Source organism: Lissotriton vulgaris, chromosome 12, assembly GCF_964263255.1.
Source record: "Lissotriton vulgaris chromosome 12, aLisVul1.2, whole genome shotgun sequence".
Taxonomy (NCBI): Eukaryota; Metazoa; Chordata; class Amphibia; order Caudata; family Salamandridae; genus Lissotriton; species Lissotriton vulgaris.
In genome coordinates, this window is record NC_141700.1 from 249,455,397 (window position 1) to 249,482,121 (window position 26,725).

The window sequence follows — 26,725 nt, forward strand, 5'->3', positions numbered from 1 at the left end:
GGAATAATTCCAAAAGTATATGGTAAATGTCAGGGGTTATGCTTGTTGTATCTCCTCGAAGCAGTGAGGCTAATTTGCTGGCTAGCCAATCCCATTTTTCGATGGCACCCTTGTTATTCGCGCTAAATGGCCAGCCAGCCCATGTTTTTTTTCATTCATCAAACTTATTGGTTGGCGCTGGCCCCCATTTAATTCTCCTGGATAGCTTTTGCAATTCTTCTCCATTAGATTCCCCAATGCAGCGTAGCGTGTGACTGGTGTCTGCCGTGAGGTTCAATTTAATTGTTAAGGCAGTGTGGTCACTTTCGTTTCGCGGGTGCACTGTGTAGTTAGTCATTAGATTTTGTATTTTTTTTTACTTAGTATGATATAGTCTATTGTTGTTTGATTGTTGTATGTAGGCTTGATCCTTAAAAACAGAGAGTGTGCTGTTAACAGGTTGTAGGTCTGCATCAGGGCATTATAAGCATCTGTGGCCCCAGAGTGGTTGCTTTTTGTTGTAATGACCACTATATTGTGTGTATTCAGGTCCCCAAGGATGATAGCTTCCATTGATGCAAACTGTAAGATCAAACATTCTATCTGGCTTATCAGCAGGGTTAGTTTATCCTTGGCGCCCGGCCCATAAGAGTTAAAGTAGACGTTGATTAGAAGTATTGGAAGTGGGCCGGTGGTCGTGGAGAGGCCTTTTACAATGCCCGCCAGAAGCATGTTTGATGTAGATTTTAATTCTGTGAAATGAATTTTTAATGAATGCTTGATGTAAATGGATATCCCTCCTGAGGGCCTTCCAAATATGTTGTCTTTGATGGCTGGTTTCCAATACTCTACGTACCCCCTTATTGATATTGGCTTTATTGCCCATGTTTCTTGGGTGCAAATTAAATCCGCTCCTTCCAAGAATGCCAATGCCGCTTGATTTTGCATAAGCTTTGTAATCCCTGCAACATTCCAGGTCATGATGTGCAAACTGCGAGTGGTGAGCACAGAGTTGGTGTGCTTAGCTGAGTCAATTTTCGGTTGGTACTGAGAAATCTCATTGCTTGCAGGACGATCAGTGTTAGGGGCTGGGGTTTAAAGCTTGAGGCAGCCAAGACCAGTCTTTGCTGATGTTCCCCCTAATTGAGCAAGAGCGGGTGCCCTGTCCCAGACTTGTTGTTATTTTGATGAAACTTTCGTTGGTAAAACTTGTACTAGTGCCTCCTTTAGTCCCATGCAGAATGGACTCGACTTGTGACGTTGAATAGGACAAGGCGTTCATGGCTGGCTTCATTTGAATATTCTGTTCCTGGCGGGCTAATGGGTACTTCAAGTCGCTGTTTTTTAAGATCATTGGATATTTTGACACAGGCTGGGTCACCATTTTTATACCCCAGCTTTCCAGTAGGTTTTGGTTTCTTTTCAAGGCCTCAGCCATGGCTAGGCTGGTAAAAGTTAGCTCTATGGTCTCATTTGTCTCGTTTGGGCCTGGGGTGAGAAAAGAAACCCTCTCAATGTCCGTTGTTTTTGTCTTTTCTATACCGGGGATGTTTGAAAAGAGTTTTAGCAAATTGCTGCGGTTAAGAATGTCCCACTTGCCCTGTGAAACATATTCAGGGTACATTAGTATTTTCCGGTCGTAGTGGTTTGTAGATGTCAAATTTTGTAAGGTGTTTTTCTCCTGCAGGACCTGGGCCTTTGTAGAGTTTGTGGTTGCCTGTGCCCGGATGTCCGAACAAGCTTCTACCTGGTTTGATGTAACCACCATCTGCTGCACTGTCGTCTCAGAGCCTGGTCTCGGAGGCCTAAATTTCATCTCACTAATCTCGATACGCTCCATGTTGTCTTGGGGTGCCCTAAGATCTTGTACTGTCGTAGTAATTGGTTTATATATTTTTGGGGTTTCTTGGTTCCTGCTACTCGTTCTTATATTCAATGGTTTAGTGAGTAGGGGGCTTTTTTGGTTGGCTTCCCAGGCTCCCCGAGAGTCCTGCTGTTCTTCCCCGACTTGTTGTCCTTGAATTTGGTGGGCGTGCCGACTTTTTTTATGTGGGCACGGGTCCATAAGATCCAACTGATGGTCTGATAAGTAGTCCACGATGATCGGGTTGATTTCAGGCATAGTTTTGCCCGGGCGTACTATGTTTTTGTCTATGATTTCGGTATTGGTTGAGGTTGGTCTCATATTGATCATCGATGTGTACGATGGTCTCCTGTTTTTCAGGCAGCAGCCATTTCCGAATGGAGCCATTGTCGATGGATGTTTTTTTCTGTTTGTTAAGCTTTTTTAATTTCTTCTTCTTTTTCCGGGAAAGATGACGAGTGTCCGGGCTTACCAGCTTTGGGTTGTTCTGATGACCATGGTTATTATCCGGGTTGGAGCTGGTTTTTATTCCAGTGTCTTCAGCCCTACCTAAAAGCTCGGTCACAGACCTTCTTGTTTCTTGCGCGGATTCTATGTCGCTAATTTGTATCTCTTTTATATTGTGAGGCTCCTTGGTGTTTTGCTGGGCATGTGAGTTGTTCCGTTGCCTGCTGACTTCAGTCTTAAGGTGGTCGATTAGCGTGTTCATTATATCTGGAAGTTTTTCTAAATTGAGCAATATAGGGCTGCAGCCGCAGCTCTCCGGTTTGGTTATTGATATGGTGTTAGCCTGGGCTCCATGTATTAATGCGTTCAAGTGTTCCAATTTGGAGTCTATCCCTGAAATTAGGCCTGCAACTGTTTGTAGTATGTTTATTTGAGCGTCAAGTTTGTCTGTGTGCATTATTGCCGCATTTGCCGTTGAAATCAAAGCTTCATTAATTAGCGCTAAGTGATTTTCTATTATTGCGGTTTCTGTTCTTTTTCCACTTCCCCACTTCGAGGGCTAAGAATCCAAGAGTCTTTATCTTGTGCGAAATCACTGAGATTTAAGGAATTTGATTCTAGTGTTTGTATTGTTTTGCTAATTGTATTTGCTTTTGTTCCGTTGGCTCCATTAGCTCCGTTGGTTCCATTAGCTGCGGGGGCCGATTGCGTATCCCCTAGTCTTTGAGGGGCTAAGCTAAGTGGACTATTATGGATTGGCATAGCTAGTACCGTATTTAAACCTGTTGTTTCTGGTATTCTATCCCCTCGAGAAATAATTATTTCTGGCAAAAGTGGGGTGGCTGGGCGTCTTGGTAAATGGGGTCCTAAATCTCTTGTTTCTGGTATTCTTGTCCCCTCGAGAAATAATTATTTCAGGCGAAAGTGGGGTGGCTGGGCGTCTTGGTAAGTGGGGTCTTACCAATCTTTCAGCGTCCGTTGGTATGCTGGCGGGTCTAATGGTCTCTCCCATGCGTGATAGGCATGGTGGGCACGCCGCCCCCCTGGATTCGTCAGGTACTATGTGGTACAGGAAGTCTCTTATATCTCTGTTGCTGTCTGTGTAAGATGTTCTCTTTATAGTGCTGAGACTGATCCTGTTGGCCTTAGGTTCGTCTAAGCTGGAAGCCTTTCCTGGTGAGGTTGCGGGTGCTGATACTATTTGTGTGTCTCCTATTTGCTGGTCCTCCTTGGGGCCTGGTCCAGATTTGCAGCTCCCTCTTCCTAGGGGATAGAGCAGCTTTGCTTTTTGCCGCCTTGCTGATTTGTGGGGGCGTGACTTCTCTTGATGTTGGACTAGGTTTGAATTTCTTGTCCTCCTGGTTGTGTGCACTTGCTGCGTGAGGCTTTGACCTCGTTTTAAGTTCTGCCTTGCGTCTCCTGATTGCCGCGTGTGAATGGTTTTGCAATTGCAACTGCGTCCACTGTACACTGTCAGAGAGGATTGGAGCAAACTCTAGTGTGAAATCGGAGTGCGGAGAGTCCACAAATGCCTGGGGCTGTGTGGCAGTGTTGCGAGAAACCACACTGAAAGTTTTCCCACTAGCTGCTTTGGTGGATCAGTATTGAGTATTAAGGGGGGGTCGGTGGGCGGGCGAGGCAGGGTAAAGCGGCTGGGGTGGGAGGAAGCCAGAGAGCCGCGCAGGAGACCAAACCAACAGGTCCCGGCCAATCTCAATCCCCGGCTTACCTTTTATAGCCCGGATGCAGCTCGGCCCGACCCGCGCCTCTGCTGTTCCCCGGTTGCTCACTCCTGTTCGCTGTGGTTTCTCCTGCGGTGATTGGTGACTTGAAAGTGGAGTTGTTTTCTCCGCACACGGGGCACCAGCTCTGGGTTCTGGGCACCGCCTACCTCACGTTCGGCTCTGATCCCCCGCTCCTTGCACGCAGTTTCCGCGTTCGGCTGACTGCAGGACCCGGTGTGGACTCCGTCAGTCAGTCAGTGCATGTATCTTCTATCAACTCTCAGCCCAGTGCCACCCAGCCAAGTTTGCCACACCTGAGCATTGCACTGCCCTGCCGCTCCTAGGGCACCTGTGGGCTCTAAGCAACTCCAAATAGCGAGCGGCAACCTGCAGCGTCAATTAGGCACCTGCTGTGACCAGGGGCACCCTGGGGCACTGGGAGCGCCGGGGAGCTCCCGCCGCACCAGAAAGCGATTTGCGGCTCCTGCCCAGTAAAAGGGTTTGCGGCTCCTGCCGCACTGAAAACATATATGCGGCTCCCAACGGCTCCACCCGCCGCGATGCAGGGCTTGCAACTCGCAGCTCTCCTCTCTCTAGTAGTGGCCCCCTTTGGAGGGGTTTGCTGCAGCAGGGGTGCTCGGCTCAGCTCGCCAGGGGGGGGGAATCCCAAAAGTGCAGAAGAAAGCGCTTGCCCCCGGCCCCTACACTGGCAGGTTCGGCGTTCGGCTCAGTTGCAATAGAAAGAGGATGATAGCCACTGCTCCCCCCTGATCAATGGTACATTTGGATTCCTCAAACCACAGCCAACAGAGCAGTTTCCGTGCCGTGTATGTTTAGGGAAGGGTAGTTTTTTAGAGTCAGTTTGTACGCTTCCCCATAGGTTTACATTCCATGTAGTTTTGACAAGTGACTTTTATTTTAGTACAGAGAGTATCCCAGATAGTAAAGTTCCAGTCCAAACGATCCTCAGCAATGTCTTGATTGTATAATTGCTACATTCCGTGTATAAAGTGTGCTGGGCTATTTTGTGTATTAACCTACATGTATACCACTGTTATACTGGGCATCCGGCCCCTTTTATTAGAAGCTATAATCCACGCAGATTGAAGACTCATTAGCCATATGCTAAATGCTGCACAGCAGCTCATAGCGTTAGCCTGGAAGAAATCAGTATTGCCCCCGCCCCCCCCCCGCTGCCCTCTGGGTTCAGCAACGTTGGCCGTGATGGCAATGGAAGAAATCTTGCACAACTTGGCTCACACTGCTGTCAAGTTCTTGCATATCTGGCAAACCATACTTACCTATTGTACCGCCTTAACTTCACCTGCTTCAACACCCCAAAACTTAAAGCATTACAGCTTTTTGACTGAATACTTCCTCTGCCAAGGAAGCTCTACTAGTATTGTCTACTCATGCTATCCCCTCATTTCTTATGAGGGCTCCTCCCAAACACTTATATGGCGCTTCTGCAGCTATTGGCATGATGATGTAGACTTTAGTTATCAATTTGTTTGGTTACTTTCTGACGACTTACAGTTGGGGCCAACAGTGGTTTAGATGCCTCACACCCTTCCTATTGCTGATCATCGCTGTTAATTTGTTGCTTGGCTCATAAGTGGAGGTGCAGGGAGATCCTCACCGTAGGATGATGAAGTGATCCTTCATACGAGGAGTCCTTGCTTCTTTTGCAAACGTCAGACGAGATCAGGAGAACAGGAGGGTCGGAGCACACCGCCTCACATCCTAGCACTCACTTTGCCTCAAATGCATCATGGTAAATGCAGTGCATGATGACACTTACTTCAGTAGTGGTCTTTAATTTTACACCCTTGTTGGTGCAGCCTGTGCTGTGTAACTATAGACATGTGTTTCTGGATTCATGCCTTCATCAGTAGAGAGGAACAAGTCATTTTTGAGGTGCTGGAAATTCTGCCTAAAGTCTTCTCAGGTCTCTGTCCCACTCACTGAGTGCAGGTGCTGGGATATGAGTGCTCCCACCCTACTTTCAGATGAGATCAGCAAGCCTGAGTTTCAGAGAGTGTTTATTGCAAATCATGGGCACATTTTGGCCCCTGTTCTGGTCTCCTTGCCTTTTGAGTCCGGCCCTGTGTCATATTGGCCTCTTCAGGTGGTTACTTTTTCCACTGGGCAACTAGACATTGGTTAGCTGCTGCCTTGAAAGTGATGGCACCAGTCTTGAATATGTTGCTGGCCTAAAAGTCAGAACTGGTCGCTCCTCTAGCAGCTTGCCCCAGCCATTTGGTGCCAGCGACCTGCATCCTGCCCTGCCTTCCTGCCCTGCCATCTTGCACCCTGCCACTGTGCCTGGTATCGTTGCCTGCATTGCGCCTGCGACTGCATTTTGTGCCAGAGAATTGCGCCTGCGACCGCATTGAATTTAATTTAATTGTGATTGTGTGCCAGTGAATTTAATTTTAATTTTATTGTAATTGTGTGCCAGCTAATTTGTGCCTGCTACCGCTTTGTGTGCCCCTGACGGTGCCAGCGATCGCGCCCACGACCTCCCAGCATTGTTGTTGTGCCTTGAGCCCGTCCACGCCGCCACTGCTCCCCCGCGGCCCCACCCCGCTCCCTCCAGCTCCTACTGGCCATCCTACCCCGCCCCCCGCCGACCCTCCCTCGCCCCGCCCCCCTCCATTATCCATTTTTGACAGATGGACCTACGCGCAGCGTCCACGCGCAGCGATCGTGCCCTAAGCGCGCCGAAGGTGCGCCAAAGGTAAGCCCGTCTACGCCCATCCGCGCCTGGACCGCGCCCAGCGCCAGACCCCCTGGTCCCCGTATCACCCACCCCTCCCGCATTACATACGACTCATCCACCCTCCTAGCACTTAACCCCGACCGACTCCCTAACTGTGCCCAAGCCGCACCGGGACACACCCATGGACCCTTCACCTGCCACTCCTGCAAGTACGACTCCATCAAGACCCACACCAAATCCACAAACACCAAACAGAGATCCAACACCAACCACCTTAAATGCATCCTTCTCAACACCCGCTCGGTTCACAAACACGCCATCGACCTTTGGAACCTACTCGACACCATTTCCCCGGACATCGCCTTCCTAACAGAAACCTGGATGAATGCCTCATCAGCTCCAGACATCGCCATAGCCATCCCGGACGGCTACAAGATCATCCGTAAGGACCGCACCAAGCAAACAGAAGGAGGCATCGCCATCGTCCATAAGAACACCATCCGCGTCTCAACCAGCTCAGAAGACAACCTCGCTATCGCCGAACACCTCCACTTCCAGATCCACACCGACCCCAAGACCACACTCAGAGGCACCCTCCTCTACAGACCCCCAGGACCCCGTACACAATTCAGCGAAGACATCACTGACTTCATCACCCCACACGCCCTCCCCTCAGAAGAATACATTCTACTGGGAGACCTCAATTTCCATCTGGAAAAGAACAACGACAGGAACACTATCACCCTCCTGGACAATCTTTCCAACCTCGGACTCAAACAACTTGTTAACACCCCCACCCACTACGCAGGACACACACTCGACCCTATCTTCACCTCCAGCAAGCATATCTCCTTCACTCACACCACAGCCCTCCACTGGACGGACCATAGTTGCATCCACTTCATTTACAATAAGACCACGATCCACAACCACCCTCAACCAACTCTGCGAAGAAATTGGAACAAAATCACAATCGACCAGATCTCCACATCACTTCTTCAAAAAAACCCTGCCTATTCGACGAACCCTAACCAAGCCGCCATCAACCTCACACAATGGTTAACCCAAACCGCCGACAAACTAGCACCCTTGAAAAAACATCAAATCAAGCAAGGAAGCAAGAACGCCCCCTGGTTCAATGATGACCTTAAGAAATCCAAGAAACTTTTGCTCCCTTGAAAAAACTTGGAAAAAAGACCCAAACACAATCACCCAAGCCACCTTCAAAAATGCCACCCGCAAACACCACCAACTAATCCGGACAGCCAAGAAATCAGCACTCAAAGACCGACTAGACAACAACGCCCACAACAGCAAGGAACTTTTCAACATCATCAAAGAATTCACCAACCCCACCGCCAGCTCCAACGACATCACCCCCTCAAGTCCTCTGCGACTCCCTCGCCTCATTCTTCCATGACAAAATCGCCGACATTCATAACAGCTTTGACAACCAACCCGTAAACCAGTCAACCCCTCTCACCTCCGAACCTGTACCTCCTCCGAATAACCTTCTCAACTGGAACCCAATCACCACAGAAGACACCATTCGCATAATGAACTCCATCCACTCAGGATACCCTACAGACCCATGCCCCCCTCACATCTTCAACAAAGCAGACTCCATTATCGCACCCCATCTCCGAGACGTTATCAACTGCTCCCTCAACTCCGGCACATTCCCAGAAAAATGGAAACACGCCTAACTCAGCGCCCTTCTGAAGAAACCTCACAGCTGACCCCACCGAACTCAAAAACTACCGCCCCATCTCGCTCCTCCCATTCCCTGCCAAAGTCATGGAGAAAGCTGTCAACAATAAGCTCGCCGCCTTCCTCGAAACCAACAAATCACTCGACTCCTCACAGTCTGGCTTCCGAGCCAAACACAGCACCGAGACCGCCCTCTTCGCAGCAACAGACGACATTCGAACTCTACTGGACAACGGAGACACAGTCGCCCTCATCCTCCTCGACCTCGCCGCAGCCTTCGACACAGTCTGTCATAGCACCCTAATACAACGCCTCAGCAACATCGGAATTCAAGGAAAAGCATTGAACTGGATCATCTCGTTCCTCGCTGGAAGAACTCATAGAGTCCGCCTCCCCCTTTTAAGTCAGAGGCCACCGAAGTCATCTGCGGCGTTCCACAAGGATCTTCTCTCAGCCCTACCCTCTTTAATGTCTACATGAGCCCCATCGCACGTCAACACAACCTCAACATTATCTACTACGCTGATGACACTCAGCTGATCCTCTCACTCACCACAGACCCAATCACCGCCAAAACCAACCTACATGAAGGGATGAAAGAAGTAGCCGAGTGGATGAAGCACAGCCGTCTGAAACTGAACTCGGACAAAACGGAAGTCCTCATCTTAGGTGCATCCCCTTCCGCCTGGGATGACTCTTGGTGGCCAACCGCCCTAGGAAAAGCTCCCATACCGACGGACCACGCACGGAACCTGGGCATAATCCTGGACTCCTCTCTCTCGATGACCAGACAAGTCAACGCCGTCTCATCATCATGCTTCAACATCTTACGCATGCTCCAAAAAATATTTCGCTGGATCCCCACCGAATCAAGAAAAACGGTCACCCACGCACTGGTTACAAGCCGTCTGGACTACGGAAACACCCTTTACGCCGGCACCACCGCAAAACTGCTGAAAAAACTCCAACGCATTCAAAACGCCTCAGCCAGACTCATACTAGACATCCCCCGCACAGACCACATTTCCGGTCACCTGAAAGACCTTCACTGGCTCCCCGTCAACAAAAAGGATAACGTTCCGTCTCCTCACGCACGCACACAAAGCCCTCTACGAACTTGGACCTGACTGCCTCAACACGCGCCTTTCCTTCTACACTCCCACCCGCCAACTGCGTTCGTCCAACCAAGCCCTCGCCGCTGCTCCGCGCATCCACAAAGCCACCATGGGGGGGAAGATCCTTCTCCTACTTAGCGGCCAAAACCTGGAATTCCCTTCCCATCCACCTCCGCCTTACCCAAAACCACCTAGCCTTCAGAAAACAGCTTAAAACCTGGATATTCGATAAGTAACCCCCCCCCTCCTACCCCCCCCCCTTCCCCCCCTCCTCCTCAAGCGCCTTGAGACCCTCTGGGTATGTAGTGCGCTATATAAATTTTGACTTGACTTGACTAGGCCAATGCATAAGCCACAACATTGAGGTGTCTGCATCACACAGGATGAACCTTCCCATCTAGTCTGTGTGGTATCTAGGATGTCAGCAAGAAGCAAGCTGCCACAATTCATGTGGTGAGAAAGCTACAGCTTCAACAGCGCTTGCGAAGTCTGAATCTGTAATGCAAGGTATTATTCTGCCAAGAATAATGTGCAAGGCTTTCTGTGCCTTTTGTGGCAATGTTGGAGGAAAACGTGGTAACTGTCCGATAATGAACCCAGGTGATTTGTGAAGACTTCAAGTGAATAAGCCTAGAATATGATTAGCAGGCCATTCCTGGATCTGCGCTAGTTTCTAGTGGTCGACTATGGCAATTCTGTTTTAGTTAGGCAAATTTTTAAATAGGTACTTAACACCCTCACTTTTTTTTTTTTTTACACAAATCTGTTTATTGTTAGAGACATCAAATCAATAAAGCAAAAAGAAATCAAAGTAATCAAAAATCTACTATTGCATGGTTCAGCCCAGTAAGGACGATAGGCCTTCATAGTATTCCTTCGTAAAAGCACCCTCCAGCTTCTTCTCCCGGTCATTCAACATTCACAGGCACAACAGGCACAACGGGCTGGTTAACAAACAGTAAATCGACATTTGGTATTGTAATAGCTGTACAGGGGCTGCCTCTATATTCATTCAATCGTCCCCATATTTTTGCCCACTTTTGATGACAGCCCCTCCCCACAACTACTTTCTCAGCGATCATGCCCAGTCTCTTAATTGTGGCGGTTTTTCCACTCCCCACGAATGGGCAATGTTATGTTTTCCAACTATCAGCCCCCTTGTCTGAAGAGACTTTCAGACTGAATAGTGCATCATCTCCTCAGTGGGACATTTTGAGGGAATGGTTGGCGAGAGTCAGAGGCTCTGTGTAGAAGTTGAATGTGAACCTTGTGATATTTCAGTGCCAATTCTACTGCAAGACCAGAGACTTAATTATGACATTGCTTTACTGCAAATTTCTAACAAAAATAATAAATAACAAATGCATTTTCAAAATAGAAGATAAATGTTCCATGGTAGACACCACTGGCACATGCCGGATGATGCCAAATTCTGACATCTGGTAGATGGCCATTCTTAAAAAGCCCTTAACTATCGTGGCTCATCCTTTGTGCTACTCCAGCAGAAGAGTTTTGTTTCTCTTTCACCTTCGTGCAAACAGCTTTCAATTGTAACTTCTCTTTAAGTTGCATGTCCCTTTATTTTTATAAACGTCTCACTTCCTTGTGAAGTTGGGTTGTTCCCATTGGATCAGGGTCAGGACTCTTTTGCATACGGCTGGGTCCAAACTGAGGTGGCATGGTGTCCAAAATAACGATGGACTGCGATGTGGCCCTGCATAGTTACCAGTGGTCTAGACTAAAATAGCACTCCGTCAATTACTTTTCTGTATACCTCATTTGCTTTGGAGCTTTCAGCGATAATAGCTTTGTAGTAAATTGCCTTGGCAATGAAGTTTCTGCAAATGGACTAGAAGTCTACAGTTGTGAAAATATGCCTTCCAGTCATTTGGATTTGTGCCAATTCCTTTCTTTTTGTCATATAGTTTATTTGCTGTCAGTGAGTTCTTAGGTGTACTAAGAACCGGAGGGTTTGGTTTCCATTGTGAAGCAAAGCTTTATTACGCATATGCTTACAAGATGCCAATCAGTGAGTCCTTAAAGTTAACTTTGGATAGGGGACAGGTGTGGTTGTGAAGGTAAATAGGCTGACTGAGCAGACTGGGTATATGAGCGAGGTACAGGGAGATTGAAAAGTGATTACAAACTGATGTTTTTAGCCTAGTTGGCATATGGTAGTTGAGTGAAGACATGGAGGAAGAGGGTGTTGTTAATGTGGGTTAGTTTGGTGAGAGGCAGAGAGTGTCAGATGTGGCAATAGTGTTGATGGGCAGAAATGCTCAAGTTAGGGTGCATGACACAGGACGCATAGTCAGATTCATTCAACTGGGTGTAATAAAACTTGACGTGACTGAAGGGTGTGCTGTTTATAAAACAGTGGACAAAATAATTTCACATGCAAGGCTGAAATCCAATAGGTCTGATTCACACAGATTTCTTTTTATGATCAGATGTGACTTACTCCTGGAAAATAGAGAGTAAGTTAAACCTACTAAGAAAAATCTTAGTGAATGAGATCAGTGTGTTGGTTACACTGACAGGGTTTAGAAAGTATGTTTGGGCTGGCAAAACAGCTGAGCTGGCCTGAGCCTGTTTACAAGTTTAGAGCATCTCTCCCTAATTAGGAAACTTTCTCTCACACAGACATTGAGCCTCTGTCAATTTGCAGTGCCGCCCTCTGTCAAACAAGCCCTCATAACATTCAGAGCAGAGACACCTACTTCCACTCTGGGCCACTATTTCATACACACAGAGTCAACATTTAAAAAAAACAGATGGCTGCAACCCATTCAGAAATAGGGAGCCAGAATCACTCAACTTCCCACACCAAACTCACATCACACCACACCTGAAGAAGTTACCCTGGTACCCCTTTCACAAACAAGCATAATTCAAATTCTTCACCCACACCTTCAAGGCACTACATAACACTGGTCCTGCATACTTCAACATGCGCATCTGCTTTCACAAACTTTCTGGACACCTCCGCTCATCTGGACTCTTACTTGCATACATCCCATGCGTAAGGAAAGCAAGATCCGACAGCCGAGCCTTGTCCTACATAGCCCGTTCCTCACGTCTAAAATTCTGTAAGAAGCTGATGACACAGCTTTTCAAGTAGTACACTAGGCCATAGGTTTGGCTAGGCACACACCTGCTCAGTGCCAGGATACCCTCCCTGGTGATGGTGAGCTCTACAAATCTGCATAACATAAATCTCCTGCGATCAATAGAATTTTTTTCCATAAACAGCAATGTCACGGATTGCCAACCTGCATGTCCACCCATTAACAGCAGTAGGACACCCTCCACTATGAGCCCAAAAGAACATTGGGAGCAGTGTCATGTCCTACGCCACCTCGTCCACCAAAATAAGTTTGTCACTATAAGCTTTTCTGCCCATACACTGCAATGCATCAACATTCCCAGCATGAGTCTTTGCTCATTCATACTGGTCTAAACTCTACTACCAAAAGCCTCTTTGTTCAATTACAACAAAACCATCCCTTATGCCCTGCCCACTCACAGCAGTCACCTCCCTTTTTTCCTAGGGGCAGTAACTCCAATGCATGGTCAAGTTACTGTCTCTTACATCTGAGTGCCATTTTCCTCTTCCTATTAGGAGGTAAAGAGCTCTTTTACACATCCTAATTCATAGCTTTTCGGAAATGTAGGTCCTTATAAGATGAATTCCACAAAGAACAAACACTGGCAAAACACTAAAGCAGCAGTGGAGCCTGGATTATATAAGCAGATTCTGTATCCTACCCATCTCTTTCGTCCCAACAAAATACATCGCCTCCATTAAGTATAGTGTATTATGATGTTACAGAATATGTTAGAACATATTATACTGTGATAACTAATAATGTGTAAAGCATTGCCTATGATGTACCATAATATACTATGTATTGTAAAACCTTACCTATACATATTGTGTAACTCACTAACTCTATTTACCTCATGTGCGCCAGCATTTTAGTCACACACATAACTGTCAACCCCACCAGAACACACCAGAAAGACCCTTCTATGTCCTCATCAAATTGGTAAAGCAATGCTCCTTAACAATACAACTCAGGATTCATCAATACCCACAGTAACAGCAGCGCACATTAAGCCGATTAGGTACACCCTCCTGGACACAACATGGCGCTAAAAAACAATGTAGTTATCACAGCCATGCTGGCTAAAAGTTACATCAAATTATTCACACATAATTACATTGATTATTGACAACATAACATACCATGACCATGCCAGCAACAAACCTCATACCTTGGCAAAGCATTCCCACATGAACAGCTGCTTCAGTCCTCATCCCAGAGAGCACCAACCAAGCGAACAACTCATCTGACCATCCTGATCCACATACCCCTTAGCTCATCAACACATTTTTCTGATAGATGCTCCAACAACTACATTAGCAACAGAACACGTTAGACCCTACCTGTACCTTCACGTGCACAGCATGGCAACAAAGCCTTAAAAAATGGCCAACCGAACATATCTGGCCAGGCAATAAACAACCATACACCATCCTGAATTGTGATAAATGACTTAACCGGACACAAAACCATGCCTCCACAATGCAGTGCAGCGTGGTATTCCTTTCAAGCGATGGGATGCATCACTAAACCTATCATCATACAGAGCTATTGTTGCACCTACCAAACCGAACAAAACCTCCCCATAACACCTACAGTCAATGAGAAATCCAGATTAAAAGGGTCACTGAGACAGTGGATTTTCTATGCTAGAGTATTAAAAATTGGAGAAATGCACTGCAAAAATCCTAAATATAATTATATGACAGAATCTCTCTGCCCAATCACTGCCATGACAATCCCTGCCAATCGATCTTCTACCATTCATTTTTTTTTTAACTTAGATATGATTGCTGTTGTTTGTACATCACGGTTAGCGTTTGCCATAAGACTCACATTAGCAGAAAACAAAGTCTAGTCAGTAATATTTTCCTTCCCCAGCCCCAATTTCTGAGAGTCACGTCAATTGTGGCAATCTTTTTATTATTTGGCAGGCCACACCCTGTGTGAAAGAGGAAAAGTATCACTCAGCCTCTTATTGTTACTTTACCTTGTTTACTGGCAGCATCTGATAACAGGTCTTGTGTCAATACAACGCGCTTTAAAAACTTTTTATGTCAATTCTAGATGATGACTGAGCCTGTAACACCTATGCTTACTTTCTCAAGTCTCCTATGTCCACAGAAAATTTACTTATTATGGTTGCTCTCTGCCTATTTTTTATGATTTCTAATTGTAGATTGTGCATTGCTGTTTCATAATTGACTATCTGCTATTCTGCATACTTTGGCCTTCAGGTGAAGGTTTTTAACATGTCTTGGGCTGATCCGTGCACCTTTTTCAATTTGATTCACTTTACTTTCTAATTTGTTATTCAAGAGGGTTTGTAGTTTTATAAATTCTCAAACACATTTCCGGCATAGTGTACTTTGAAGGTGGGATCTCTTGTGTTGGTGATGGAGATGGTCATTAGAGGTCCTCCTTAGGTCATATTCATAGATTGCATCAATTTTGGACAAAAAAATGTATTTCTTTTCCTTCTCCTTTTAATGTGTTGCAGCATCACATAACTCACTTTTTTTTTTTACACACTGCAGCTTCCAGTGTGAGCATGTGCGCTGACAAACAACTCTTCTTAGATGGCCATCTTTTGGTAAATGCAGTCCTTGTTTGTTTACTCTGATCGTGTCAAGGAAAGATGAATGCTCCCAACACGCCAACCTCAGTGGAACCAGTCTTACCCACTAGGTGGATAAGACTGGTTCCACTGAGCTTGGTGTGGAAAGCAGGAAAGTGGAGCGCGCTTTATGGAATAAGCAGAGACCTTTTTACAAGAACCCAGTAGGTCAGAGAGGTGCAGTTCCCTGAGACGCCGACGGATGCGGCTGTTCTCTCCCTCTCTCCCCCAGCGAGATGATCTAGCATTGAGAAACAACTTCGCTACTGCGCCCTCTACTTAAAGGACTCCTGCCACTTCAACCCAGCGGCTTTGTGGGATTCAACCCCAACCTTGAAGATTGTACTGGATTCGATCCGTAAAAACCATTAATTCTTATGGTCTCTCACTGCGACCTTCGTCTGGGTTCTCCCCCTCCACCCTGTCCTGAGGAAGACCTGCAGCAGAGGAATCTACTCACCTTTGTGCATTAGGGTCGAAACGTCGACACCCCCTGGATGGGACTGCACCCAATATCTATCCCCCAACCACAGATGAAGTTACACTGTGATGAGAACTTTTGAAAAATTCTATAATTGATTTTGTTCGTAAGGGGAGGCCCCATATATTAGGGATACCAGTTCTGATAGACTTTTTGGTTCCCTTTTGCCATAACATGATTGAAATTGTTACCCTATGCCTCTGAATTACTTTTCCTCCCTCAGTCTTCACATGAGCACTCTTTTCCACACTTTATCTTTCTCCCTTGGTCAATAACCGTGTTTAATGCTGCATATTGTGCTTTGCATATATGGTTCAATTTATGAAAGACTACTTGGCGTAAATAAATTGATGTTAGCTACTTAACTAATCTGTAGCGGCCTTGGATTTATGATTTATTATTCTTGAAGGTGCCCTCAGTTTCTATGAGCTGCCTCCGTAAATAGGAATTTAGGTTGTCTAAGAACATAATGCCTGCATTTCATGAACCCTGCAAGCTGGTGCAATTGCTATGAGGAAAATGTTCTTCCACGAGAAATGCTTCAGGGATGACTTATCAATGGTCTCAAAAGAATTCTGCATAAGATGAGGAAAATGGACTATGTTAAGCTCTCCGGGAGGGAAAAGGACATCTAATAGGAAGAAAAACCCTACTACAACCCTTCTAAAGAATCCTTGATAATGGAGATTTTGAAAAAAGAGGCTTGTGAAAGACATTTTCTGTAGGCAGTAAGGCTGCCAAGTGAACCATTATGGAAGAGAATTGTAAGCTATATATCACCAAAAGGAGAAGGTAGGGAGGAATTACATCTTCCTGGCACACTTTAGGGTGTACGTTCTTGGACGAGCCCCAGATGCAACATTCACTTCAAGGCATATACTGAACAGGAGAAAGGGCTTTTTAGCTCCTTGAAGATGTCCAAGTCGGTTTGTGGCAGATGAAAGTGTCCATAGTGCACCAGCTCAGGAACTGATATACCAAAATCAAAGAAGAGAGACTTTGTTGAACTATCTGGTCTCTGAATCTAATTAGTAGATCTGGCCTGCAAGGGAGCTTGAGATGTGGACGCCATGACCGGTTAAGGAGATGTGTGAACCAACAATGAGGCAGCAACTACAGAGCTACTAAAATAATTCTGGCTCGCGAGTACGAGTACTGACAGGATTAGTGGGACTGCGGGAAAGGCCTCGAGGAATCTTGCAGACCAGTCAACCCCCAGGGCATTCCAGTGAATTTCTTGTTGGGAATATCTGGAGGCGAAGCCTTAGCATTTTTAAAGTCCTGAGGTGGCAAACAAATCACAGTGCAGAGAGCCCCACAGCCTGAAGACACCTTGCACTACAATGTTGTGAAAGACCCATAAGTTGTTTTCTTGTAGCACTCTGCTGATGGTGTCTGCCCAACCCTTTTGTACACCTGTGAGGTGAGTTGCTGAGAGGTGCCTAGTCCTGCTATGAGCCGTTGCCACCTTGTCTACACTTCGTGGAATAGCGGTGTGGAGCTCATTCTCTGTCTGTAGGGGTACAATATGGTGGTAGAACTGTCCGTGTGAACAAGCCGGGATCGGTATGTGAATGTATGGGCAAAAGACTTGTAGCGCTAGGTGGACCGCTAGGAGCCCAAAGAGATTGATACAATAGGTAATTTCTCTCGGAGACCACATGCCCAGAATCTGGAGATAATTGTGAATTCCCCAGCCCAGCTCTGATGCAGCTAACATTAGTCTGAGAGGGAACCAATTGGTGAAAAGGCATTCCTCAAAGCAGGTAGTCCGGAGAGCAACAACCTTATAAGGACCTGTGCATGAGGAAAGATGATGTTGTCCTTCTAGATGCTGGACAATTTGTCCCACCGCTCCTTGAGACACTTCTGAAGAAGACGCTGGGAAGTCATGCATTCGGAGTGAGGAAGATGCGCCAGGCTATGGAGCAGAGAAGAGGCGACATGGATGTCACTGTGGGATTAGTGACTTCATGAGAGCATGTTTCGGTGGCATGGTCGGTGGAGGACTCGTAAGTCTAAGACGATACCTATTAAATAATATTCAAAACCCAAGAGTCTTTTTGTGAAGGTTTTTTTCTGCATCTAGGCTTCATGCGGAGTAGACACCTTGGATAACCAATCGTCTAGGTAGAGGTAGATGAAGATTCAGTGTATCTTGAGGAGGACAGCCCCAAATGCTTGCACTTTGAGAAAATACTGGGTGCGGACTGGAGGCAAAATGGAAGCACTCAATACTCAGAGGTCCTGCCCCATGACAAACCTCCAGAATTTGCAATGTTTCTTGGTGATTGCTACATGAAGTACGCGTCTTGGAGGTCTACAGAGCAGAGCCAATCTCACTGGTGTAAAAGGGGATAGACCTGATGCACTGCTCGCCTCTGAAAAGTGTCTCAACAAATCCATTTGTTGACCCGTGTCTAGCCTAGAATGTTTTTTTTTATATGTGGAGCAAATGTGTGAGATGGGGCTTCCACCATAAGCTTTTGCAGCTGGATGTTGACTTTCGAGCAAATCGTTCACAACCGTTGAAGTACATGTTGAAAAATTGAGAGATGCTACCCCCAATCGGAGACAGTAACAGAAGAGAAGGAACAAAAAGATCACGGCTTAGCGCCTGTTGTCTGTTTACCCCTGTGTTATTACTGCGGATGCTATGAACCTTGCTACTACTGAGGGAGATAAACCCTATGAGGATAAAACTGGCGCTGGTAGGGCTTGAAGGAACATTATTGTTCATTGGGCCTTTCCAGGCTGAGAGCCATACGAATCTCCATTTTATATTCTATCCGCACCAACTTGTCGACAGTATGGCTGCTGAAGAGGGATGAATCTGAATTTCAAAAATTCAGTATCATCTGCTGAGATTCTGGATTAGGAGTCGTAAAACGGAGCCATGATAGTCTTCGTAAGGCTATGTAATAGCAATATTCTTGTGCCGCCAACGAAGAATAAGATTTGGCAGAGATTACCTGATTAAGTACCATGAAGCCAGTATTGACTAGATCTAGGAAGAATTCTCATTGAACCATATGAAAATCAACAGCCAACTTCTGAATAGATTACTAGAGTGCGGTCTCATAACAGTCTAGGAAAGGAGCTGCACTGGTAGCTTTCGTGGTGGTTGCAACCATGCTACCAACTTTACGGCCGACAGGTTCTAGCTACTTGCTCTCCTTATCAGGTGGTAAAGAGGAGGCAGAAGTAGGTGCATGATGGCCAATATGAACCATGAGACATTTCGGAGCGGAGGACAAGAGAATCCCGCCCTGTTGGAACAAAGATAGCAGAGGCCAGAATGCCACATAATTCCAGTGGTAGTTTAAGAGGACCGGGACTAAAGAACGTATGGTGTCTGTGCTGACCTAGTATGTTGAGCATCGCAGCACCTCTTACCAGAACTGCCTGGAAGGAAAAGCACCTCAAAACATTACTGAAGCAAAAGACAACAGAACTTATATCTTTAATGCCATCCACCGAAGAAATTTGAGATGTACAGAAGCCGATAAAGTCAGCATACATCTCCCTGTAGAAAAGGAGGACGTTTATTGTGACCGAAGCCTAGATCCTGTGCATGATCTGGTTTTGATCGACAGACATGACTTCAGTGGTGAAAACACCTATAAGATATGATGGTGCAAATAATGAAGCATCTTCTTGGGAGAAGTACCTTCCCAGGCAGAGGTATTGGCGTGGCGTTGAAAGCAGATGGTAGTGGCAGAGGTGAACGAGGCGACTTCAGATTATTTTTTTTAAAATGTCTTCGACGTCAATAAGGTTATTGATGCCGACCTCATAGACGCTACGATGTTGTTATGCCTCTACTCCGACCATCCTCGCTGCCTAAAAGACGATATGGTCCTCGATCTCAACCTTCTGGGACGCCTCAACACCGAAATGCTTCAATGTCAGCCCTTGTTGATGCCTAGACGGTGACATGCGCTTACACAGCGACATGCTCCTCTACGTCAACCTCCTATAACAACGCATTGACACCATGTCGATATACTCCTCAACGTCGACCCATTCCTTGACGTCGATCTGTGCAGCAACAGCGTAATGGTCATAGAGTTACCATGTGTCGACGTCGAACCTCTCGACGTCAACCAGAAAAGTTGCTTTGGGGCAGAAACCAACATTTTGGACCTTCCACGTCCTTTAGAGGTAAATGGTCGAGCCCTGATAGAGGACCGACCCTCTCCTCGCTCTTCATAGGTAAACAGCACAGCCCTGGTAGAGGACTGACCCGCACCTCGCTCTTCAAAGGTAAATGACAGGGCCCTGGTACAGAACGGACCCTCTCCTTGCTCTGAGGTCCCACCTTCAGACGATATTTGCTTCTCCCTTTTCCCCAGGGTACGCTTGAAAACTTCTTGTATGCTGAAAATCTTCACTGAAATGTTGCCCAGAAGGCAGAGAAAGTAGACATCTGATTTGGTCTTCTTGCTCCCCCAGGCAGGTCACTTGGTCAAATAAAAAGGCATTTTATTTGACAAAATACCCCAATTTTCTATCAGAAAAAGGCAGAAACTGCAAAGGAATCAAAGACATCAAATGAAGTAGTTGAAACAAAAACCAATGGTGAATTTTGAAGAGGAAAGGACTAAAAAGGCCGAGCTCAGTGCTCCAAGATCCTGTCACCAGGAGCCGGGAAAAAAAAGAATTGAGGCAGCTGGCTTCTGCTAGGCATGATGGGATACTAGTGGTCTCTAAGTTCTTAAAGACACATACATTGTTTAAAACTCACATAATAGTAGCCTATGAGGCTACATTCTCCTGCTATCCTTCATATTCTACAACAAGCATTTGCAAATCAATAGGTCTTGCATTACTGAAAGTTTGAGCTATTTGCGCTGCACTATTATTATTAGCACCGCCAACAGCTCTCTTTCAGTAATGCGAGACCTATTGCATTGCAAATGCTTGTTTAATTAGAGTTCGTGAAACAAATTGTCATTACCATGGTAAATGCAAGCCTTCGCAGGGTGGAAGTGGACAATTGGTGAAGGTTACTTCTGGGGCACTATAGCCTGGAGTTTCGTCCCTCCAGACCACCTCTCCACTGAAAGCGATTTTGCTAAATCAAAGGAAAATCTTTTCTTTACATTTAGCCAAACATTCGTGCCCGTAATCTGTTGGACAAACACTCACTCGGCTTGGGAAGATGTTTACCTAATCTGTGAAACCGGTCAATTTGCTCAAAAACTCCTAAATCATGTTTTTCGAAAGACATTTCTCAGCGCCCTCTTCTCCCAGCTAAAGCTCAAATCACATCACTTGTGCCGTCTCCCAAGCAGCCCAAAAGGAAGCAGTCACTCTGACTTAGAGTTGCGATACAAAATAACATTTGGGATAATGTCACTTTCTTTGGACTACACTCCCCCTCCCAATTAGTTTCTACAGAAAGAGGGGTTTAGGGGTTGTTGGTGACAAAAGCCGGCAGTCTGCTCTCAAATTATTGGCTTGGTGCTAGCTTTCAGAAGAAACATCTGAGACCGACAGATTTCTGGAGGCAGGATGTATGGTTTTACAAGAAGTACTGATTATCAAAAAAGCAGTTTAAAAGAACGTTTGGTGGCAACGCCGACAAAACAATGGTTTGCGGGGACTGGGATGGAAGGACATGAAAGATGGGCAGGAGAGAAGCCGAAATGCGAAACTAGCTCGTCACAAAATTGCCATCAATAATAATAAATAAACTTTAATCCTAAAAAAAAGTGGGCATGATATGTCAAAATAATTAGTATTAGGCATCCGCAACCTGGCAGTCCAGAGGGACTCCTAGAGGTGAATCGTCTGTTAAGGGGCAAAACAAAGGCCGGTGGGGACAGGGTGTATGTAAGGGTTCGCTCTTCCGGGGCATCTAATTCACACTAACGCCTATGAATATTACTGAGATACGGAAGTTTCAGGAACTACATCATATTGTTTTACGTCACTACCTCTGAAGCACACTTTTCAGTCTTCAGAGGCCATCTGCATCAATAAACCCAGGAAGGAGGCTACCGCGCCAGCAGGTCTGTCCTTGTGGTCTACTTGCAGAAGGACGTTCGAGACCAGATGGGCAAGAAACATAGCCCGAATTGTCACGCTCTTGCGGCTTGCCTCCGACATCAGTTAGCGACCTCCAACGACAACCCGCCTTTTAATTATTCCAAGTTCGATAAAGAACCGCTATAATTGCTTTAACAGTGTTTACTTAAGCGCTTAGAAACAACAAAACGGTGGTACCAAACACTTTAAAGAACATAGTATTTAAAAGAACAAGGTATTTCGAGTTGGAGGGGGGTCTCCCTTTGATAGCAGCTTAGGCAAAATACGTGAGACCCAGAAGATATGCAGCCATACCCTCGAAGTGCATATCTAGAGATCCATAGCAGTTGGCGTCCCTACAACCCAATGGTCCTGTGTTCATACTTCTACTGTGTGAGCGTCACTTCGCCGGCTAGACCTACCTGCAGTCAAGCTACAAACAGGGAATCGATGTTCTGTCAGATCTTCACAGGCTGAGCTCTTGTGCAGTGCCTGTCCCTACTACAAGCCCGCAGAGCGTTCTTGCATTCTCAATTTAGGCGTGTTTACAATTACTTCCTCGCCATGGCAATAGAAAGAGGACGAGATCCTCAGACACAGCGTTCTCATTAAGAACTAGACTGCTGACAATCACCATGGAGACAGAAGACACAGCTGTGGGCGCCATGTTGCTAAAATATTCACTGTATTTTCAAGGGGTTAGGCTGCACTAAATTATCAAAAATTGGCTCTTAATCGTACTGGTTTTATTAATGCTTATATGAAGCCAACTAAGAAGGAAGTGATGACATTATAAGCTTTTATAGGGAGCCCAGAGCTTATTGGCAAAACACACCACACCCTCTCCCACATTTAAGTAACAGTCGCAATAAACTGAGAGAGCTCAAAACTGAAAATAGGGGCGGGTGCCACACCAGTGCCCTCCAGGTGAGTCCCCAAAGTCAGTGTTGAATCTCTGGGAGCACAATCAGGGATCACAGATAAAGTATTTCTCGTTGTGTGAAAAAGCTCCTTTTATTTTTCTTCTTCCTCAACACTAGCTAGCCAACACAAATATTTCGAAAATCCATCACCTACATAAAATCGGAATTCTCCCACCATGTACTCCAATGAACCCAGGGTGATACTTTGTCTATTTTTTTGGGCAGATTTACATAGCGCAAACTCGACTCGAAGGTATTAGAGCGCTTAACATGAGCAACCTTCTGTTAAGGAGGAAGCAAAACTCTTTTACTTCTTTACTCAACTTTTAATTGTAATATCAGGATACAACACACCAGTACAGGAGAAGGTTCTGTACCGGCTGCAGGCTGTAATGTTCCTCTTTGCCCCCAAAGATGACACTGCAGCCACGTTGTTAGTTAACCATTTATTCCGGTAATTAACGTCCCTAAAGAGCGCCGAGTCTCTACTGCCCGTACCGGCTCATCGCGCCAATGAAACGCGATGCACGCGCATCCTAAGATGGCCGCCGGCACGTCACGTAACCTACGTGACGTGCATACACTAGAGCGCGCTACTACATATCTCCCCTTTTTTCCAATACAGCAACAATAACATTACATTCCACTGTTCATCTCATAGTCTCTGAACCTGGCTGGCTTGACCACCCCTCTACCCCTGCGGGTCAGTCTTACCGGGGTGTTGTGGGTCTCTCTTTCACCTCTTCCTCTACTCACTGGCACAGCTGCGCCTCCATCTCTCTCGTTCAATCCTTCTCCAGCCATCTGCTCCTGCTCACTCATTCCTGTCTCTTGTCCTTTTCGGTCTTCTCCGTTCTCCTCAGGTACTGTCTCTGGAGGTTCCTGCTCAGCTGTTTCGTTCCTTTCATCTTCCAAGTCTGTTACACCTTGGTCCCAATTTAGAATCTTGTTGCATCTCGCCATGCGGTCCTGCGACCATACGTTCCCGTCACTCAGCAGGGCAGCTCTGCCCAGAACTTCTTTCACCTGCATGGGCTTGCTATATTTACTTTCTCCCTTCCTCTGCATCGTGGCCAACTTTACTCGTACCCATTCTCCTTTCTCTAGACATGTGTTCTTCACATTCCTCCTGTTGTCGTAGTGCTTGGTGTAGACTGCTTGGGCTTTCTCAAGGTTGGATCGTACTACTGCTGGGGACCATTCACTCATTACTGTTTTCTCTTTCCACACTCTGTTGTCTTGGGTGAACGGCTCACGTCTTCTCAGTATCTGGAATGGGCTATATCCCGTGCTTGTGGGGGTAATCCGGTATGCCCACACCATGTGCCAGATCTCTACTTCCCAGTCCTTGTTATCAGATATGGCAGCTTGGATCGACCCCATCACCACTCTATTAAACCGTTCCACTAGGCCGTTCCCGGCGGGGTGGTATATGGATGTGTGTCGGGCTAGGATGCCGTTCCTGTGCATGAAGTTGTTCCACTTCTCCGACCTGAATTGGGGCCCATTGTCACTGAGAATCGTCTTTGGAATTCCTTTCCTCACAAACGTATCAGCCAAAAATTTAATGATAGTTTCTGCGTCCATGGTTTCTTCAATCTTCAGTTCTGGCCACTTTGAGTACCTGTCCACCATGACGCAAACATACTTTTGGATCCCCCGTATGTCCAGAATCGGGCCCAGGATATCCACAGACAACTCCTCCCATGGGTTCTTCGGGAGATCAAATTGTCCCAGTGCTGGACGTAAGGGCTTGAGGGCTTTGTCGGCCCCCTGGCATCGAGTGCAGTTTCTGACATGTCTCTCAGCTCTTATGTCCATTCCTGGCCACCAGTAATCTTGTCTGGCCCTCAATTTCAGTTTGCATATTCCGAGGTGCCCCTCATGGAGTGTGTCCAACAGCTTGTTGATGAGGTTCGTCAGAGGAATCACCTTTTCCCCCCTGTGCACAAATATTCCCTTGTCGTCCATTGACAGTTCTTCTCTGATTTCGAAATATGGTTTAAGTTCTCCGCTGATCAGCCTCTTATCGGGCCATCCTTGGGTGATATGCGCCTTTACTTCCTTCAGGGCCTGGTCCTCCTCATATGCTTGTCTCCACTCGTGGAGGCTGATGGACGTCTCTTGGTCTTCTGTAAGCGCCACCCATTCTTCTATTCCTGCATAGTCTTCCTCACTCGGTTCCATTGCAGCCGCCCTGCTAAGATAGTCTGCCACTCTATTCTTGCTTCCTGGTATGTGCTCCACGTCGTACCTGAACTCGAGTAGTTTCAGTGACATCTTGGAGATCCGGGGTGTTGCATCGGCATGCACACTCAACGTTAGCACCTTCAGCAAGGGCTTGTGATCCGTTCTTAATTGGAACCGTGTGCCCCACAGGAACTGCCTGAATCTGGTAGTAGCCCACACCACTGCCAACATCTCCTTTTCTATCACGCTGTACCTCTTCTCCGTGTCGGTCAGTGTGCGCGATGCGAAGCTTATGGTGTCCATTTGTCCATGTCCCCTGTCCTGCATGAGGACGGCACCCAGTCCTTTGTCGCTGGCGTCCGTGGTCAGCACTGTCCTCCCTTGAGGGTCGTAGCCTTGGAGTGGAATAGCCTCCGCTATTTTCTTCTTGACCACCTCAAATTCTCCTTGTGCCTCCTCTGACCAGTAGAATTCTGTGTTTTCTTGTGTCAGTTGCCTCATGTGATGAGTCTTTGATGCGAAGTGTTGCACAAATTTGCTGTAATATTCTGCCATGCCGATAAAAGATCTGACTTCATCTTTGTTGGCTGGTGGAGGTGCCTCACATATCGCTTTCACATTTTCAGCTTTTGGGGTCACTCCTCGTACTCCAATTTCATGCCCCAGGTATGTCACCGATTCCATTCCTATCCGGCACTTGGACCATTCTGCCGTGAGGCCCTTCCCTTCTAGGATTTGTAACACCTTCTCGAGTTTTGCGTCGTGGTCTGGTTTATCTCGACCCATCACAAGGATGTCGTCCTGGAAGTATTGGACTCCGAAGGTCTTCTGGAAGAGTTGGTGCATTAACTTCTGAAAGACTGCTGCCGCCGAGGCCAGCCCGAACGGCATGCGGCGGAATTGATAACAACCGAATGGGGTAATGAACGATGTGAGGTGGCGGCTTTCCGGGTGTAGGGCAATTTGGTGGTAGGCGGAGGTCAAATCGATGGTGGAATACCATTTGATGCCCCTGGTGCTGGCCAGCATCTCCTCTATTCTGGGTAGGGGGAACCTTTCCACCACAATGTTCTTGTTCAGCTCCCGTAAATCGACGCACAGCCTGACCTTGCCACTGGGTTTCTTGACTACCACCAAGGGCGCCAGCCACTCGGCGCACGTGATGGGCTCGATGATCCCTTTCCTCTCCAGGTCCTAGAGTTCTTCCCGGACTGCAAAACGTACTGCCAAAGGAATATTCCTGGCCTTGTGCACCACTGGCACCACGTTGTCTTTCAGGATTATTTTGTGTGAGAATCTTCCTAACTTCCCCATCGTGCCTCCAAATACCTTGGGGAATGCACTCCTCCACTTTTCCAGGTCTGGCGATATTCCTGGTTCCGCTAGTAATATCTGTTCTTTGCCTCCAGGGTCCAACTTGATGCCTAGGTCGCCCTGGTCCAGCGTTCCCAGGACCGAGGGGCCTTTCTCCGACACGTAGAGCTTGCAGTAGGCGGATCGGCCACGGAACTCAAAGTTTAGCGGTCTGAAACCCGCCATAGGTATACGGTCCCCGTTGTATGTGACTGGGCGGATGTCTAGCTTTTCCAACTCCGGGCCTAAGTGCGGTGCAAATTTCTCCTCCCATACTGCTCTCTGGACAATGGTGTATGGTGAGCCGGTGTCCGCCACCACGCTGATCGTGATGCCGCCTATTGTCATTTCCAGGATGGGTTTCATTGTTCTTTTGCCGTCGATGCTTAGGACTTGTCCATCTACGCCCAGTACCTGGTCGTATATACATAGTACTGTGACCACATCCTCCTCCGTTGTT

General features: G+C 46.8%; 1 protein-coding gene across 1 annotated transcript in view; it reads right to left on the reverse strand.

Moving 5' to 3' along the window:
* Nucleotides 1-22,371, reverse strand: part of JOSD2 (Josephin domain containing 2) — a 107,090-nt gene extending 84,719 nt beyond the window's left edge. The window contains exon 1 of the mRNA XM_086947761.1: nt 22,222-22,371. The gene's annotated coding sequence lies outside the window, so the exon portion shown is untranslated. The remainder of the gene's footprint in view (nt 1-22,221) is intronic.
* Between the last annotated feature and the right edge of the window lie 4,354 nt (nt 22,372-26,725).